Raw genomic sequence first — 20662 nt, 5'->3', positions numbered from 1 at the left:
GTGGGAGGATCACTTGAACCTGGGAGGCAGAGGTTGCAGTGAGCCGCGATCATGCCATTGGACTCCAGCCTGGGAGACGGTGAGACTCTATCTCAAAAAAAAAATTTAAAAAAAGTAAAAAGTAAAAAAATAACGTATGCTGATGATGTTGTGGAGAAAAGAAAATGTTTATACACTGGTGGGAATGTAAACTAATTCAGCCACTGTTGAAAAGCAGTTCAGAGATTTCTCAAAGAACTTAAAACAGAGCTACCATTGGACCTAGCAATTTCATTACTGGGCATATACCCAAAGGATATAAGTTGTTCTGCTATAAAGACACATACATGCATATGTTCATTGCAGCACTATTCACAATATCGAAGACATGGAATCAACCTAAATGCCCATCAAAAGAGGACTGGATAAAGAAAATGTAGTACACATACACCATGGAATACTATGCAGCTATAAAAAGAATGGGATCGTGTCCTTTGCAGCAACATGGATGGAGCTGGAAGCATTATCCCAAGTGAATATACACAGAAATAGAAAGCTAAATGCCACATATTCTCACTTATAAGTGGGAGCCAGGCTGGGTGCAGTGGCTCACGCCTGTAATCCCAGCACTTTGGGAGGCCAAGGCAGGTGGATCACGAGGTCAGGAGATCGAGACCATCCTGGCTAACACAGTGAAACCCCATGCCTACTAAAATTACAAAAAATTAGCCAGGTGTGGTGGCAGGCGCCTGTAGTCCCAGCTACTCGGGAGGCTGAGGCAGGAGAAAAGTGTGAACCCGGGAGGCAGAGCTTGCAGTGAGCCGAGATTGCGCACCACTGCACTCCGGCCTGGGCCGCAGAGCCAGACTCCGTCTCAAATAATAATAATAATAATAATAATAATAATGTGGGAGCTAAACACTGAATACATGTGGACACAAAGAAGAGAACAAGACACTTGTTGAGTAAATCATAAAGTGGTTAAGGTATCTTGAGTGCATACCATGGGGCATATACTGTTCTTTGTGCGTGAGATAGATAGATAGAGATGGAGATATATCTATATATATAATGTGCCTTATGTGTATCATGCTACTTCAGTGGGTAAACAACCCTATGAGGCAGACAGTGCTACTGCCATTTATATTTTACGGAGGAAGAAATTGGGGCACAGAAAGGCTAAGTAACTTCTCTCAAGTCAACAGCTAGATAGTTGCAAAATTGGGATTTGAACCCAGGGTGTCTGGCTCTAGAGGCTGTCTTCGTAACACTACACTGCTTCCTACACCGAGGCAGCTCTTCTGTAAAATGTATTAAGCATAAGCTTCAGGGACTCTCCCTTGGCCGGGCCCCTCCTAAGGTCCTGGAAGGGGCCCTAGTCATGTGTTCAGAGGTTGTGTGCTTTTTCTAAAATTTGCAAGACCAGTATTTTTGTCCAAACTGGTTCAGACTACTGTCTGTTTCCACACCAGCTTCCCCTGTTACAATTCTCTTATGCTAGAGGGTGTTGAAACACTACAGCCATTTCTGGAATCAAGCAAAAATTGGGATAATATTTAATTTGGATTTACTAGGTGATGAGTTTCCTACGGCTGCCATAACAAATTACCACAAACTTGACGGCTTAAAACAACAGAAATTTCTCTCTCACAGTCCAGAATCACAGTGTTGACAGGGTTAGTTCTTTCTGGAAGCTCTGAGGGAAAATCTGTTCCATGCCACTCTCCTAGACCCTGGTGGTTGGCAGCAACCATTGGTATTTCTTGGCTTGTAGATGGATCACTCCAATCCCTGCTTCTGTCTTCACATCACCTTCTCCTCTGTGGCTTTCTTGTCTGTCTCTAAAAAAGAATTTTTTTTGATTAAAAAAAAATATATATATATATATATTTTTGAGACAAAGTCTTGCTCTGTTGCCCAGGCTGGAGTGCAGTGGCCGGATCTCAGCTCACTGCAAGCTCCGCCTCTCAGGTTCACGCCATTCTCCTGCCTCAGTCTCCCGAGTAGCTGGGACTACAGGCGCCCGCCACCACGCCTAGCTAATTTTTTGTATTTTTTAGTAGAGACGGGGTTTCACCATGTTAGTCAGGGTGGTCTCGATCTCCTGACCTCGTGATCCACCCGTCTCAGCCTCCCAAAGTGCTGGGATTACAGGCTTGAGCCACCGCGCCCAGCCTAAAAAAATATTTTTAAAGACAACTGTCACTAGATTCAGGGTCCCACTCTAAATCCAGGATGATCATATCTCAAGATAATTAAATTGACAAAAATATTTTACCAGGTAAGGTCACATTTGCACGTTCTACAGGTTAGGACACAAATGTATCTTTTTGGGAGGCCACCATTCAACCTATACAGTGAGCTCTAGTTGTATATTCTGCAAATGTTCCTATGTGTAGTTAATTATTGCTTGATATACTGGTATGAGAGTGTCTTCTAGGGATATGACCAGTGCCTACTCGCTTTGCCACCTGACCCAGCATCATGAGGCAATGTAGGATAAGAGGTTGTGTTGCAAAATGGATATGTCCTACAATGCCCAGCACCAGAAGTGTCTGCACAAGAAAGGCAAACAAGGTTTGAAACGTGTGGAGCCAGACACTTATCTGTGGAAGGGTCTTTTAATTATTGGGTGTGTAAAATTGTATATGGAGAATTCAGTTCTCATACACAAAAATGGAACTTCTTGCTTGCCAGGAATATATTCAGTTATGTCTTTAAGTCATACAGCTCATATATGGAAGAAACTTGGTAGTGGTTTCCCAAGCTAGATAACAATCTTAAACATTTATGTAACATTATCAATGAGTTTTTGAAACCAAAACAAATTTTTTAAAGCTATGAATAATAATTTTTTAAAAACAAATTTTGATCGCCCATGCTAGAGGAAAGACTGAATTGTATTTCTAGTTCAAGATTCTGATATTATCAAATTGATATCATACGAAGACGTAATCACAGAGTATGAAGCCAAGAAATGTGTTTTTAAAAAAAAGTGTTATAGACCAGGTACAGTGGCTCATGCCTGTAATTCCAATACTTTGGGAGGCCAAGGCAGGAGGATCGCATGAGTCCCCAGCCTGAGCAACACAGTGAGGCCCTGTCTCTACAAAAAATTTTTTTTAATTATCCAGGTATGGTGGTGCACACCTGCGGCCCTAGCTACTCAGGAGGCTCAGATAGGAGGATTGCATTAGCCCAGAAGGTCGAGGCTGGAGTCATCTGTTATCGCACCACTGCATTCCAGGCTGGGCCAAAGAGCAAGATCCTGCTTCAAAAAAAATGAAAACCCAAAAAATATTATAGAGGGATAGGCTAAGCAGTTAACCAATAAAAGAGGTTTTTTTCTGGATTTTGTGATGTTTGCAATATTTGTGAGCTTTATAGAATTTATAATTTGACATGATTTCTTTTCTTGTCCTAAATAAATATTCATTTTACTGCCTAATATTATACTCGTAATTTTATAATATCTTTCTTAAGAAGAGCCCTCTTGAATGTACAACCTTCAGTCCCCACAAAGCCTATTCTTTCACCTTCAAATAACATAGGCCCCACCCTCAAGGAATTCACAGTTGGAGCCTGCACAGATTACAGTAAAAGCATCATTCTGGGTAAGACTTCATTCCTTCAGGAAGTAATGCTGCCCTCTCTGCTTCATGCACCAGCACATCAGATAAACACTCTCCCAAGTCCAGAATAATTATATCTTTCCTTTTTTTTTTTTTAAACAGTAAAAAGAACATTTTTGCTTAACCTGTTTGAGGATAAGTTGCCAACATGGTGCCTCATTATTCAAGAATATTTTAGATGCATTTCCTACCACAAAGAATGTCTTAGTTCATTCAAGCTGCTATAACATAATAGCATAAACTGGGTGGCTTATAAATAACAGAAATTTGTTTCTCAAAATTCTAGAGGCTGGGAAGTCCAAAGTCAAGGTCCTGGCAGCTTTCTTGTCTCCTGAGGGCCCCATTCCTCATAGTCAGCTATCTTTTCATTGTAACCTTACTCACCTCCCAAGGGCCCCACTTTCTAGTATCATCAATTTGGGGGTTAGGATTTCAACAAATGAATTTGGGAACACAAATATTCAGTGCATTGCAAGGACTTTCTCCTACCAACCGCAATGTAATTAATGATCAAAACAAGAAACTGACTTTGAAATATGGAGGCTAAGTCATCTACACATCTTATTCAATTTCACCAATTGTCCCACTAATGCTATTTTTCAGTTCCTTGAACCAATCCAGGATCCCACATTGCACTTAGCTGTTAGGTCTCTTCATTGGTGATTTTAACCTTGATCACTTGATGAAGATGGTATGTGCTAGCTTCTCCACTGTAAAGTTACACTTCTTCCCTTGGCAAGATGCTTTGAAACTAAATAAATATCCCATTACTCATAAAATTTTGAATTAATTAATTTATTTTTATCAAACGGATTCATGGATTCCCATTTTATTTAATGTGTTATAATCTGTTACTATCTTTATTTCAATGCTCAAATTGTCCCAGATTTGGCCAATGGGAGCTCCTTCAAGCTAGTTTCTATGTCTTTTTGACAGAATAGATATTATTCTTTCAGCATTTCTTCATTTTCTGGCACAGTAAAGTATTCTAGGTTTATCTTAAATTTTTCCTTCCTTCAGGCCTAGAACCAACCATTTCTCCAAGAAGCCCTGGTTCCTGTTAGGAAAGAAAGGTATTTAGAAACTAAGATCTCGATGCTAGATATGCTCATTGCTATTGGGGTGTTGCTGTTCCTAGCCCCTCTCAGTGGACAGACCTAAGAAATATACTCCACACGCACACAGACACACACACTTCTATATCCATCTATGTATACTGAAAACTTTAAGTTCACACTAATACCTCTAATTCTAATCCAGTACTCCAGCATTCATTCTAGTTTCATCTCTTTCCATTTTGGTGGTGGGTGGGGGTGGATTTTTTGTTTTTTTGAAACAGGGGTTCTCTCTGTTATTCAAGCTGGAGTGCAGTGGCATGAACATGGCTCACTGCAGCCTTGATATCCTGGACTTAAGTCATCTTCCCACCTCAGCCTCCCAGGTAGCTGCAACTACAGGCATCTGCCATCCCACCCAGCTTGTTTTTATTTTTTGTAAAAATGGGGTTTCACCATGTTGCCCAGGCTGTTCTCGAACTCCTGGGCTCAAGTGATCCTCCTACCTCAGCCTCCCAAAGTGCTGGGATTATGGGGATTAAGGTGTGAGCCACTGTGACTAGCCCATATTTTTAACTTCTTTCTCCAATAGTGAGAAACTTGGTTTCCATTTTCTTCAATCCGTTTCCTTACTATATAAATCCCTTTGCATGTTACCGATATTCTGTCACTACCACATTCCCTCCTTCCCAAAATTTCTATAAATGTTCTTCTAACTCCACTTGGGTTCTGACACCCTCTGCCAGGTCACCCCTAATGTCAAAGCTCTCCTCTCTCCTTTGGGGCCTGACACCTGTGTCACATATGAACATTTTCTTTCCCTCTTGGTGCACCAACATACCACCCCAGACCACCTAACATGTAGATGTCCTTGTCCATCTTTCTGGGCTCTGACACCCTGTCCTGGATCGCCCTTCCATGGAGATGACCTCCTCACCCCATTCAGGCTCCTACATCCTATGCAGATGCTCTTCCCACCCCTATTCAGGCTTGGACATCCTCCACATCAAGCATCATAATAGTAATAAAATGTTGTAAGATATCCCCCTGATATGAGGACCAAGTCAAGAATGTCACTATCATTACTTCTGTTAGATACTGGGATCTGAACTGAAAAGAAATAAAAGGCATAAGTGTGGGACGGAGAAAATGAAATTGTTCATTATTAAGAGACTACATGACTCTGCATGCAGAAAGTAAAAAGTACTGGACAGAATGAACAAATGAGTTTAGCAAGGTCACTAGATACAAGGGTATTTTAATGATTAATTGTATTCTATATATGAGCAATAACAATTGGAATTGAAATTTTAAAGTATTATTGATATAACATCAAAAAAATTAAATACCCAGAAATAAATCCAGTGAAAGATATTCAAGATTCTACACATGAAACTAGCAAACATTACTGAGAAAAATTAAAGAAAATCTGAATAAATGGAGAAAAAATCATGCTAGTGAATTGTAAAATTCGAGTGTTAATTTTTCCCTAATTTATTAATACATTAAATGCAATCCTAACCAAAATCTTAGTAGATATTCCAATGGAAATTGACAGACTAATTCTAAAATTTATATGGGGCTGGGCACAGTGGCTCATGCCAGCACTTTGGGAGGTAATCCCAGCATTTTGGGAAGCCGAGGCAGGCAGATCACTTAAGTCCAGGAGTTTGAGACCAGCTTAGCCAACATGGTAAAACCCTATCTCTACTAAAAACACAAAAATTAACCAGGCATGGTGGTGCACGCCTGTAATTCCAGCTACTAGGGAGGCTGAAGCACGAGACTTGCTTGAACTTGGGAGGTGGAGGCTGCAGTGAGCCAAGATGACGCCACTGCACTCCAGCCTAGGCGACAGAGCAAGACCCTATCTCAAGAAAGGAAAAGAAAAGAAAAGAAAAACAAATTATGTGGAAATCAAAGAGTCACAATAACAAAGACAATCTTGAAGAAAAAGCATCTGGAAGCCTTATTTACTAGATATCAAGACTAACTATAAATCTATTATAATTAAAACAATGTGGTATTGGTCCAAGGATAGACAAGCAGAGCAGAAGAGAGAGTCTATGAATAGATCTCCAAATTTATGGGCACTTGATTTATAATAAAGGTATGTTCCAATGCCCCCAGGAAAGGATGATTTTCTTCTTTTTCAATAAATAGTGCTGGAGTGGCCAGGCACAGTGGCTCACACGTATAATCCCAGCACTTTGGGAGGCTGAGACAGGCAGATCACCTGAGGCCAGGAGTTCGAGACCAGCCTGGCCAACATGGTGAAACCCCATCTCTACTAAACAAACAAAATTAGCCAGGCATGGTGGCAAGTACCTGTAATCTCAGCTACTTGGGAGGCTGAGGCGAAGGCTGCAGTGAGCTGAGATCGCACCATTGCACTCCAGCCCAGGCAACAAGAATGAAACTCTGTCTAAAAAAAAAAAAAAACAGTGTTGGAGTAATTGTAAATTGTCATCTCTAGCTCATTCCATACACAAAATCAATTCTATATGGATCATAGATCTAATAAAGCTTCTTGAGGATACCATAGGAAAGTATTTTCATCACTTGGGGTAGGCAAAAATTTCTTAAACAGATCATAAATCACTAGCCATCTCAAAAACAATTGATAAACTAGACCAGGTGCTGTGGCTCATGCCTGTAATCCCAACATTTTGGGAGGTCAAGGCGGGCAGATCACCTGAGGTCAGGAGTTTGAGACCAGCCTGACCAGCATGGCAAAACCCCATCTCTACTAAAAATGCAAAATTTAGCGGGGCGTGGTGGTAGGTGCCTGTAATCCCAGGTACTTGGGAGGCTGAGGCAGGAGAATCACTTGAACCCAAGGGGCGGAGGTTGCATCAAGCTGAGATCGTACCACTGCACTTCAGCCTGGGCGATAAGAGTGAAACTCTGTCTCAAGAAAAAGAAAAAGAAAAAAAGAAAACCAAAAAACAATTGATAAACTAGACTAAATTAAAATGATGAACTGTTTACCAAAAGCCACAATTTAGAGAGTAAAAAGGAAACCCAAAGAGTGGGAGAAGAAATATTATATATAGGCTGAGTGCGGTGGCTCACGCCTGTAATTCCAGCACTTTGGGAGGCCAAGGTGGGCAGATCACTTGAGGTCAGGAGCTCAAGACCAACCTGGCCAACATAGTGAAGCCCTGTCTCTACTTAAAAATACATAAATTAGCTGAGTGTGGTGGTGCACGCCTGTAAGCCCAGCTACTTGGGAGGCTGAAGCAGGAGAATCACTTGAGCCGGGAGGTGGAGGTTGTGGTGAGCCAAGATCACACCACCACACTCCAGCCTGCGTGACAGAGCAAGACTCTGTCTCAACAACAACCAAAAAAAAAAAAAAAAAAAGGAAAAGAAAAAGAAATATATATACTGAAGGACAGGCTCAGAATATAAAAATATTTCCAGAATTATAAAAAGAATAGATCCATTAGAAAAAGACAGATAACTCAATTTTTTTAAATGGGTAAAGGGCTTTAACAAATGTTTTATAAATGGAGATGTCTAAATGACCATTGAGCTTTTGAAAAGGTACTAAACCTCATTAAAGCTCAGGAGAAATGTAAATTAATCCATGATGCAATTCCACTACAACCCATCAAAATGGCCAAAACGAAAAAGAGAAAATATCAAGTGTTGGTGAGAGTATGAGCAATCTTATACTCTGTTAGTGAGGGTGGAATTGATACCAGCCCTTTGGAAAAGACTCTTTTGCAGCGTCTACTAAAGCCAAACATGTATATATCCTGCGATCCAGCATTTTCACTCCTAGGGTTATACCCAACAGAAATGCACACATATCCACCATAAGACACATATTAGGATGTGGTTAGCAGGGATATTTGAAAAGGTCTCATACTGGAAGTTTCCCTAATGCTAATTTTATTATTTATCTATTGCTGTGTTAAAAAAAAAAAATCACTGCAAAACTTAGTGACTTCAAATGCTAAACATTATTAATCTGATAGCCTCTGAAATCAGGAATTTGGGAGTAGTGTGGTTGAATGGCTCTGGCTCAGGGACCTTCATGAGGTTACAAAGGGGCTACAATGAAGGGATCACAGTCATTTAAAGACCTGGCTGGGGCTGGCATACCCACAGGCAGACGTCCTCTGGGGGGCTGTTGGCAGGAGGCCTTAGTTCCCTACTGATCCGAGGGTCTGGGGACTCAGTGCCTCACCACACAGGCCTTCCCATGGTATTCAGGCTGTTCCCTTGTTTTGATTTTCCCCTTCAGGGATTTCCATTTACCGTGTGCTGGGTCTTACTTTCCTGTGATGGTTAATATTAGGTGTCAACTTGATGAGATTGATGCCTAGATAGCTGGTAAAGTATTGTTTCTGAGTGTGTCTGTGAAGGTGTTGCCAGAGGAGACTGACATTTGAGTCAGCGGACTGGGAGAGAAAGACCCACCCTCAATGTGGGTGGGCACCATCCAATCCGCTGCCAGGCGGCTAGAACAAAGCAGGGGGAAGAAGGTGGGATGAGCTGGCTTGCTGAGTCTTCTGGCTTTCATCTTTCTCCTGTGCTGGATGCGTCTGTTCGTTCCTCCTGCCCTTGGACATCGGACTCCAGGTTTTTCGGCCTTTAAACTCTTGGATTTACACCAATGGTTTGCTGGGAGCTCTAGGGCCTTTGGCCACAGACTGAAGGCTGCACTGTCAGCTTCCCTGCTTTTGAGGCTTTTGGACTCAGACTGAGCCACTACTGGCTTCTTTATCCCCCAGCTTGCAGACGGCCTAAAGTGGGACTTCCCCATGTGATGGTGTATGCCAATTCTCCCTAGTAAACTCCCTTTCATATATACATATGTCCTATTAGTTCTGTCCCTCTGGAGAACCCTAATACATTGCCTATCTTCATAAAATTACAAATATTTGTAATTTTCTATTTCTTTGAATTTTTTTCATCTCTTTTAAAATTTCAATTTTTCATAATTTCCTCCTTTTCACCTTCTATTTCTCTTAAGGCATCTGCTGTGTTAAGTCACTCCAGTGTTCTTTTAATTTAGTCTACCTTTTTGAAATTACTTTTTCTTTCATTTCTAAATTTTTTCTGACTCCTGTCAAATCACATTTCAGAGTTTTTCTAACTCTGATTTATTGTTCTTCCATGTCTTGCATTATTCTTAGATGTGTTTCATCTTCTTTTTTTTTTTTTTTTTTTTTTTTTGAGATGGAGTCTCGCCCTGTCACCAGGCTGGAGTGCAGTGGCGTGACCTCAGCTCACTGCAACCTCCGCCTCCCGGGTTCAAGCGATTCTCCTGCCTCAACCTCCCGAATAGCTGGGACTACAGGCGCCCACCACCACGCCCAGCTAATTTTTGTATTTTTAGTAGAGACAGGGTTTCACCATGTTGGCCACGATGGTCTCAATCTCTTGACCTCGTGATCCACCCGCCTGGGCTTCCCAAAGTGCTGGAATTACAGGCATGAGTCACCACACCTGCTATCTTTTTAAATAGTTATGGTTCCAGGGGTTTTTTGTTTTTCTTTTTTTGAGACTGGGTCTCTCTCTGTTGCCCAGGCTGGAGTGCAGGTGTGCCATCATAACTCACTGAAGGCTTGATCTCCTGGGCTCAAGCAATCCTCCCACCTCAAGCTCCCAAGTAGCTGAGACCACAGGCACGTGCCACCATGCCTGGGTAATTTTTTCCAGAAATGGAATCTCGCTATGTTGCCTAGGCTGGTCTTGAACTCCTGACCTCAGGTGATCCGCCCGCCTCTGCCTGCCAAAGTGCTGGGATTACAGGCGTAAGCCACTGCACCCAGCCAATGTAGGGATTTAGAGTAACACATTACACCACTGCTATAGCTTTCTTCGCAGAATTCTAATATTCTAGATATTCTTGTAAATGGTGGTTGTGTTCACTTTGTAAAAGTTCACTGATCTGTGCCCTTCATGTGTGTGCAGTTTGTTCTATGTATATAAATAGGAAGTTAACCCCCATGTTAGTCAGGATTCTCCAGAAACAGAATCAATAGGATGTGTGTGTGTATGTATCATATTTGGAAAGAGATTTTAAGGCATTGGCTTATGTAACTATAGAGGCTGGCAAGTCCACAATCTCCAGAGTAGATCATTAGCCTGAGGACCCACAAAAAAGCCAGTGTTGGAGTCTGTCTGAAGGCCATCTCAAAATTAGTCATCACACCCCCAAAAAAGAACCTTACTTTGGGTTTATAAATGAGACTTAGAGATGCTTAGTAACTTGTTCAAGCTCACTCAGCTAAAAGGTAATGAACCCAAGAGCAGAACTTGGCTCTCACTGAGGCCAGAGTTTGTGCTGTTTCCACTATATGAGGCAAAAGATGTTCTAATGGGGTCCGGTCCCATCTTCATGGCTACTTTGCAGGTAGGTTCAAGACACCATCCTCCTCAATGGGTGGCTGCAGTAGCTCCAGATTGAGCCCACTGCTTTTACCCTCCATGCAGCAGCTAGAAGTGTATCAGTCTGTCACATGTTGTCTGAGTTTAATAGTCCAGGGCTGCAATGACTGTTCCATGGTGAGGGGATCCAGTTACCCTCTATTTTGTTGCCCTGCCATCCTCAACATATGGCTTCCATCTCCTGGCCTAGGATGGCTCCTCCAGTCCCCACCATCATGTCTGCATTGGAGCCAGTGAGAGAACGGGAGCCAGTGAGAGAACGGGAGGAAATGGAAGCCTGCACTTACTTCTCACAGCCCATTGGCTAGAGCAATTGGCCAGGTTGTTTTGGTCACATGGAAAAGCTTATATGCAAAGGAGTCTGGGAAGTGATTTTTAATTGGATAGCTGCATGCTGAGCCTAAACTTAGGGGTTCCAATATTAAAGGAATATTGGAAGGGAATATTAAAGGGGGGAAATGAATATTGGGGGATAACTGACACTCTGACCACAAATGATTTTCTGTTGCTCTTACAAAAATACTTTCTACCACAAATGATTTTCTGTTGTTCTTACAAAAATACTTTCTATCTCCTCCGTGGCTTTGCCCTGCCTGGCGCCTGCTTGCTGCTCCAGCCTCCCCTCCCAGCACACTCCCCTGAACTCTCTGCCCTCTAACCACACGGTGACCTTTCAGTTCCTTGAGTGTTCCATGCTCCCTCCCACCCCAGGGCCTTTGCATGATACATTCCTTCTGCCTGGAATGCTCTTCTCCTGTATCACCTAGTTAACTCCTACTCATTCTTCAGATGTCTCAGCTGTCATTTTCTCAGGCAGGGCTTTTCTGATTCCATTCTAATGTACGTATTTTTTTTAGCCTCTGATCTGCCATCTTTCCTCTATAACATTCACCTCAGTTATAATTGTACACCTGTTTAATAACCATTTAACTAATTACCATCTCTTTCTCTAGACAGTAAGTCAATAAAGGACAGATCATCTTGGTTTTGCTCATTGTTGTATCCCTAGCACCTAGCAGAGTGCCAGAGACAAATATTTGTTTTTCTTGAATAAGTGGACAAAGACTCCTTAAAATTGTCTGGATGATACTAACAGGACAATTTCAGCTATGTAGACAAGGTCTCAGACTACATGGCTTGACCCAGAGATCTGTTTTTTAGTCTCTATAGAGAGTCTGGGCTATCTAGGGCCTCCTGTGGATAGAGCGAGTTGTTCAAGTTCCACCTCATAAGGCTTGGTTCGAATATTCATTGCATTGCACTCTTGCTCCCTGACTGCAAATAGATTCTGCCAGGCTTTTAGCTTGTTGCTCTGATGAGGTTGTATTTACAAAAAAAGAAGCCAGGCAGGTTGAATCCTGCCAAATTGCATCTCTACATAGAAAGCCCCATGGCTGCATCATGTGAATGCCTGGCTGCTCTGCGGTTCAGGGCTTGGAATTTCTAGAGGGGAAAGCACTTGAGAGTGCCCACTGGAGTTAATATGGAGTACACTGGGGAATTTCTGTTAAGTCAAAGATTTACCTCCTGTTTCTGCATTTTTCTGGGTCCAAACACAAAGGCCTCTCCTGACCTTAGAGTTCTGTGTCTGGATGCTTTTGGCTACAAAACCAGAAAACTCCTTCTCAACTGACTTAAACAGTGAGTTTTGCATCACACATCACAAGGAGGCTGGAGGTAGGGCAACCCAGGGACTTTTAACTGAGCAGTTTGCATACTCCATGGAGGACTTGAATTCTTTCCATCCTTATTTTATATGTGTGGTTCTGCCCTTGCTTTTTTCATTTGACAATATATCCTTGAAATCATTTCCAACAGGACGAAAAGAGCTACCTTATTGTTTTCAGACTGAATAGTGTTCCACTTTAAAGAGATATCATAATTTACTTAACCAATTCCCTTGTAATGAGCACTTACTTTGTTTCCAATCTTTTGCTGTTACAATGATGTGATGAATACTCGTACATAAGTTATTTCACATGTGACTGAGTGCATCCAAGGATAAATTCCTAGAAGTGAGCTTGCTGGGTCCCAAGCTATATGCCTTTGTAATTCTGGCAGATGTTGCCAATCTGCCTTCTGCAGGGGTTGTACCAACATACTCCCCTCCCCAAATGTGTAAAGGAGCATTTCAAGTCTTTTTGACACCTTAACTTAAACCTAGGCTAGAAAAAATATGGCAGGTGCTTAGGTGATTTCTGCATAGAGAAACAAAGGTGGGTTGTTTATCAACCCAGTCATTTTAGCTGGCACCAACATAAGCCTCAGTGCTCTTTTTCAATAAATTAGTAATCTCTGTGGACTCCCCTGCCCTCACAATTGTGAGGGTACTAGGATGTCCATGCACAGTCCGTATTTCAGAACTTAGTATCTGCAATTTGATCATTCTGTCCACAAACTACTCCTCTCTAGAGGTGTTTTCTCCCCATCTCCACCTGGCAATCTCCTCGTCCTCCCTCAGGCCCAGTTGAGATGCCCCCCCTCCTCCATTAAACATTATCTGACACCCCCAAGCAGAATTAGTCACTCTTCTTTGCTCCCATGGAATTTTGCTCACACCTCAATCATGGCACAAATCACTTGTAATGTAATTATCCACTTACCTGTTCATCTCCCACACCGCATGCCTTAAGGATAGAAACTTCATCTTCATCTTTGGGCCAGCGCTTCTATACATGGTGCCTGGCACATAAACACTTCACAGTAAAGCTTGCTGAAATGAAATCAGGCAAGGGCGCAGTTTTGTGGTGCCTGGTGGCAAAATCAAACAGTATTTATGTTTTCCCTTTTCTGGTAGTGTCGATGAAAAGGTCAAAAATATGGCACTTCCGAATATTTCTTTATATCTTTTTGTGTTCCTGGACTTCTCCTTCTCCTGGAATCTGTCCTGTTCTCAGTGCCTAGAACACTGCCTGGGAAACAATAGGCATTTCATAAATAAATATTGGATGAATGGGTATCTTTGATCAGAGGAAGCTTCCAAAATGCAGCTAAATTTTTTTTTTTTTTTTTTTTTTGCCTGCTTGATGTGCCTAAAGGGTATTTCCAAGTCTTTCCAAACCTTCAAGCATGGACCCTCATTTGCCAGTTCTGTGTATTTGGGTTTTATTTCACCTCAAGTTAATGCATGTAAAAGTGCTTAGAACAGTGCCAGCCACTTAGTAAGCATTCAATAAATGTTGACTATTATTTTTTATTATTATTCCCACTAGCCCGAACATGCTCCCATCAGTCCACCCCTTGTGCTGGGCTCTTCATTTCTCTCCCCACCAGTTAATGTGGCCTCAACCTGGAAAACATCCATGTAAGCACTCAGGTTTCAATTTACCAACTGTGTGACCTTGGGCCAGTTACTTCATCTCTTGGAGGCTCAGTTTCTTCATTTGGAAAATAGGCGTTATCTTAATATCTACCTCTAGATAGATATTAGATAGACATTGTTATAAGGATTAAATGAGCCAATCCATAGACACTGCTTACCATCATGCAGGGCTCAGAGTCAGCATTTAGCCAGCATCATGATCATGATCATGATCATGATCATCATCATCATCATTGCAGATGACAAATGCCTTTCATCTCTTCTTTCTGGGAGGCTCATTCCCACAGCTCTTCTGGCTGATGGTAAACCTTTAGCTGGTTCTGAAGTTTGGGGCATCACCAAGAAGCTTGTGTTGACCATGTGATATGGTTTGGCTCTGCATCCCCACCCAAATCTCATCTTGAATTTTAATCCCCACATGTCAGGGGAGGGGTCTGGTGAGAGGTGACTGAATCATGGGCATGGACTTTCCCCTTGCTGTTCCTGACACTGAGTGAATTCTCATGCGATCTGGTTGTTTGAAAGTGTGTGGCACTTCCCCGTCACTCTTTCTCTCTCCTGCTCTGCCACGGTAAGACATGCTTGCTTCCCCTTTACCTTCTGCCATGATTGTAAGTTTTCTGAGGCTTTCCAGTCATGCTTCCTGTTAAGCCTGAAGAACTGTGAGTGAATTAAACCTCTTTTCTTCACAAATTACTCAGTCTCAGGCAGCTCTTTATAGCAGTGTGAAAATGGACTATACAGAAAATTATTTGTAACAGCTATAAAGACACCTGGAAATGTGGAAGCAACTTTGGAACTGGGTAACAGGCAGAGGTTGGAACAGTTTGGAAAGTTCAAAAGACAGGAAGATGTGGGAAAGCTTGGAACTTCGTAAAGACTTGTTGAATTGTTTTGACCAAAATGTTGATAGTGACATGGACAATGAAGTCCAGACTGAAGTGGTCTCAGATGCAGATGAGGAACTTGTTGGGAACTAGAGTAAAGGTCACTCTTGCTATGCTTTAGCAAAGATACTGGTGGCATTTTTTTCCCCTGCCCTAGAGATCTGTGGAACTTTGAACTTGAGAGAGATGATTTAGGGTATCTGCTGGAAGAAATTTCTAAGCAGCAAAGCATTCAGGAGGTAACCTGGGTATTTCTAAAAGTGTATGCTCATATGCATGAACAAAGAGATGATCTGAAACTGGAACTTATATTTAAAAGGGAAGCAGAGCATACAAGTTTAGAAAATTTGCAGCCTGGCCATGTGGTAGAAAAGAAAACTCCATTTTCTGGGGAGAAATTCAAGCCTGCTGCAGAAGTTTGCATAAGTAAAGAAGAGTTAAATAGCCAAGACAATGGGGAAAATGTCTCCTGGCATTTCAGAGACCGTTGAGGCAGTCCCTCCCATCACAGGCCCAGAGACCTAGAAGGAAAAAATGGTTTCATGGTCCAGGCCCATGCTCCAGCTGCTCTGTGCAGCCTTGGGACATGATGCCCTGGATCCCAGCCACGCCAGCTCTAGCCATGGCTAAAAGGGGCCAAGGTACAGCTCTGGCCATTGCTTCAGAGGTTGCAAGCCCCAAGACTTGGCAGCTTCCATGTGATGTTGGGCCTGCGGGTGTGCAGATGGCAAGAGTTGAGGTTTTGTAATCTCCACCTAGATTTCAGAGAATGTATGGAAATGCCTGGATGTCCAGACAGAAATCAGCTGCAGGGGCAGAGCCCTCATGGGCAGTGCAGTGGGGAAATGCAGGATTGGAGCCCTGACACAGAGTCCCCACCGGGGCACTGCCTAGTGGAAACATGAGAAAAGGGCCACCGTCCTCCAAACCCCAGAATGGTACATCCACTGACAGCCTGCACCATGTGCCCAGAAAAGCCACAGGCACTCAATATCAGCCCGTGAAAGCAGCTGTGGGGGCTGTACCCTGCAGAGCCACAGGGGCAGGCCTTGGGAGCCCACCTCTTGCATCAGCATGACCTAGATGTGAGACATGGAGTCAAAGGAGATTATTTTGGAGCTTTAAGATTTAATGACTTCCGGCCAGGTGCAGTGGCTCACGCCTGTAATCCTAGCACTTTGTGAGGCTGAGGCAGGTGGACTGCCTGAGTTCAGGAGTTCGAGAACAGACTGGGCAACACAGTGAAATCCTGTCTCTAACAAAATACAAAAAATGGCCAGGTGCGGTGGCTCACGCCTGTAATCCCAGCACTTTGGGAGGCCAAGATGGGCGGATCACGAGGTCAGGAGATCGAGACCATCCTGGCGAACACAGTGAAACCCCGTCTCTACTAAGAAATACAAAAAATAGCCGGGCGAGATGGCGGGCGCCTGTAGTCCCAGCTACTCGGGAGGCTGAGGCCGGAGAATGGCGTGAACCCGGGAGGCGGAGCTTGCAGTGAGCTGAGATCCAGCCACTGCACTCCAGCCTGGGCTACAGAGCGAGACTCCGTCTAAAAAAAAAAAAAAAAAAATACAAAAAATGGCCAGGTGCGGTGGCTCACGCCTGTAATCCCAGCACTTTGGGAGGCCAAGGCAGGCGGATCACTAGGTCAGGAGATTGAGACCATCCTGGCAAACACGGTGAAACCCCGTCTCTACTAAAAATACAAAAGAAAATTAGCCGGGCGTGGTGGCGGGCGCCTGTAGTCCCAGCTATTCAGGAGGCTGAGGCAGGAGAACGGCATGAACCCAGGGGCACAGAGCTTGCAGTGAGCAGACATCGCGCCACTGTACTCCAGCCTGTGTGACAAAGTGAGACTCCATCTCAAAAAAAAAAAAAAAAATTAGCTAGGTGTGGCGGCGTGTGCCTGTAGTCCCAGCTACTTGGGAGGCTGAGGCAGGAGAATTGCTTGAACCCAGGAGGCGGAGGTTGCAGTGAGCCAGGATCATGCCACTGCACTCCACCCTGGGCAACAGAGCGAGACTCCATCTCCAAAAATATATATATATATTTTTTTAATGATTTCCTTGCCAGGTTTTAAACTTGCATAGGACCTGTAGTTCCTTGGTTTTGGCCAATTTCTCCCTTTTGCAATGGCAGCATTTACCTAATTCCTGTATTTCCATTGTATCTTGGAAGTTACTAACTTGTTTTTTACTTTACAGGCTCATAGGCAGAAAGGGCTCGCCTTATCTCAAATGAGACTTTGGACTTAGACTTTTGAGTTAATGCTGGAATGAGTTAAGACTTTGGGGGACTGTTGGGAAGGCATACTTGGCTTTGAAATGTGAGGACATGAGATTTCGGTGGGGCCAGGGGTGGAACAATATGGTTTGGCTCTGTCCTCACCCAAATCTCATCTCGAATTGTAATCCCCATGTCAGGGAGGGGCTTGGTGGGAGGTGACTGAATCATGGGGTTGGAGTTCCCCTTTGCTGTTCTTGTGAGAGTCAATGAGTTCTTACAAGATCTGGTTGTTTGAAAGTGTGTGGCACTTCCCCCTTCACTCTCGCTCTTTCCTGCTCCACCATGGTAAGACATGCTTGATTCCCCTAACCCTTCCACCACAATTGTAAGTTACCTGAGGCCTCCCAGCCATGCTTCCTGGTAAGCCTGTGGAACTGTGAGTAAATTAAACCTCTTTGCTTCATAAATTACCCAGTCTCAGGTAGTTCTTTGTAGTTAAGATGGATTAATATATCATGTGTTGATGAAGTTCCTGTTCTTCCCTCCTTACCCTCCTATGTGGATTATCTAAAGATATTTATTTCACTCCCACAAAAATGTTTTGTTCTGACCCATTCCCTAGAGCTGAAAGTAGGCTGTGAGAACTCTGAGTGAGAAAATAAGAGCAGCCTACTCCCCTGACCATATTCCTGCCCAATGACCAGTATTTGGGTGACACTTCACCCTGCCACCAATTTTTTGAGTCCTATTTCCCATAGACTCTGTGTTAGTTCATTCTTGTGCTGCTATAAAGAAACACCTGAGACTAGGTAATTTATAAAGAAAACAAGTTTTGATTTGGCTCATGTTTCTGCAGGCTGTACAGGAAGCGTGGTGCCAGCATCAGCTTCTTGTGAAGGCCTCAGGAAGCTTTCAATCATGGCACAAAGTGAAGGGCAGACAGCACATCACATGGTGAAGAGATGGAGCAAAAGAGAGAAGGGGGAGGTCTCAGATTCTTTTTAACAACCAGATCTTATGTGAACTAACTGGGAGAGAACATCACCAAGAAATGGTGCTAAGTCATTCGTGAAAGATCCACCCCCATGATCGAATCACCTCCCACCAGGTCCCACCTCTAACACTGAAGGTTACGTTTCAACATGAGATTTGAAGAGGACAAACACCCCAAACATAACAGACTCACTTGTGACTTTGCCCTGTAAACTTTCAGGGAAAATGAGGTCACTTCTGTCCCAGAGACTCTGTTATCTTACCTTCTCCTGGGGTTCTTCATCTAAAGTAGTAAGTGTAAATTCCTTACTGATCCAGTTTGTGTGTGTGTGTGTGTGTGTGTGTGTATACACAAAAATTACTATATAGAGAGTAATTATTCATATATATAGAACTCCTAGGGACAAGTGATCTGCCCTCCTCAGCCTCCCAAGCAGCTGAGATTACAGGAATGTGCCACCACACCTGGCTACAGCAAGGCTTTTGACAGAAATGGTTAAAAGAATTCAAAACTGAGGATCCTAGTGCTGGGGGTGTGATATTTTGTGTTATTGGTCAGTAAGAATGTCTCTTACTTAAGACATGAGTCCTGAAGGTGGTAAGAGTTAATTTATTTAGACAGAGTTAATTTTAATTAGCGAAAACTAAAGAACTTATATATATATAAAATTTATATATATAAAGAATATATATTTTATATATATATATGAAGAATTCAGAGGTGTTAGAAATTATGAAGAGGACTATAAGATAACTACCACAGAAGGCAGGTGGAAGTGGTCTCTGTGGAGAAGGAAGAATTGGGGAAGGGCCCATAGGGAACACACGAGACCATCGTTATATTTGTTTCTCACCCTGAGTAGTGGGTACATAGATGTTCACTGGACTATTAATCTTTAAAATGTACATATTCATTTAACACATTGAAGTGTGCATGATGGATTTCAAAATTTTTTAAAAGTAAAATATTGTGAAAGAGAAGGGAAGGAAGGAAAGAAAGGCAAATGAAAGGAAAAGAAAGGAAGAAAGAAAGAGGGAGGGAGGATAGGAGGAAGAAAGAAAACTGGATTTGTTAATAGGAAAGAATATATCAATGTCAAATCCCCATTTTGGGCTAGCATTATTCAGTGTCCAGAAAGATAATCTCAACAATTACTCAGTGAATCAGCTTATTTAATTGATGACTGTACAGTTAATTCATGCTCAAAAATCAAACATTCTAAGCTTCTTTCTATGAATACCTTCCAGACCAAGGTTATTAATCTCATGGTTTTAAAAGACAGAATTTCCTGGGGAATGTTGGTCCTCTTGTAGGTGCTACTGTAGCAAAAGTGAAACAACCATACACCAGACCAAAGTAAAAGTCAGTTCTTTAGTTTTCACTAATTAAAATTAACTCTGTCTAAATAAATCAACTCTTACCATCTTCGGGACTCATATATCAAGTAAGAGACATTCTTACTGACCAATAACACAAAATATCACACCCTCAGCACTAGGATCCTCAGTTTTGAATTCTTTTAACCATTTCTGTCAAAAGCCTTGCTGTAGCCAGGTGTGGTGGCACATTCCTGTAATCTCAGCTACTCGGGAGGCTGAGGAGGGCAGATCACTTGTCCCTGGAGTTCAAGGCCAGCCTGGGCAACACAGCAAGACTCTGTCTCAAAAAAAAAACAACAACAACAAAAAAAAACATGACAACAATAACATGAAAGCCAGGCTAATGCTAAACTGAATTAAAGTATCATAAGGTCCCTAGAGTTATTTAGAAAAGGGTGAAAGTACTAATTCAAGGGTGACTTAATTAAGTCAAGGATGCATGCTATAATATCTAGGGTAATAAAATAACAATAAGAGCAAACATGTGACTACTAATTTACAGAGCAGGAAAATGAAATAATTAGAAAAATATTGATTGATCCAAAGAAGGCAAGAAAGAGGTAAAAAATAAATAACAGATTTTTTAATTTAATAATAAAACATCTGGGCCGGGCGCGGTGGCTCAAGCCTGTAATCCCAGCACTTTGGGAGGCCGAGACGGGTGGATCACGAGGTCAGGAGATCGAGACCATCCTGGCTAACACGGTGAAACTCCGTCTCTACTAAAAAATACAAAAAACTAGCCGGGCGAGGTGGCAGGCGCCTGTAGTCCCAGCT

At 42.6% G+C, this 20662-nt stretch overlaps 1 long non-coding RNA gene across 2 annotated transcripts in view; it reads right to left on the bottom strand.

Moving 5' to 3' along the window:
* Positions 1 to 1518: 1518 nt before the first annotated feature.
* LOC108581416 overlaps positions 1519 to 20662 on the bottom strand; it is a 29221-nt gene continuing 10077 nt past the window's right edge. For both annotated transcript variants that reach the window (XR_001893604.3, XR_001893606.3), the window contains exons 2-3: positions 13678 to 13986; positions 1519 to 1820 (exon numbers count right to left, since the gene is read on the bottom strand). This is a non-coding gene — a long non-coding RNA (uncharacterized LOC108581416). The remainder of the gene's footprint in view (positions 1821 to 13677; positions 13987 to 20662) is intronic.

This window comes from Papio anubis, chromosome 10 (assembly GCF_008728515.1).
Source record: "Papio anubis isolate 15944 chromosome 10, Panubis1.0, whole genome shotgun sequence".
NCBI classification, from domain to species: Eukaryota; Metazoa; Chordata; class Mammalia; order Primates; family Cercopithecidae; genus Papio; species Papio anubis.
This window is presented reverse-complemented; position numbering and strand designations above follow the sequence as displayed.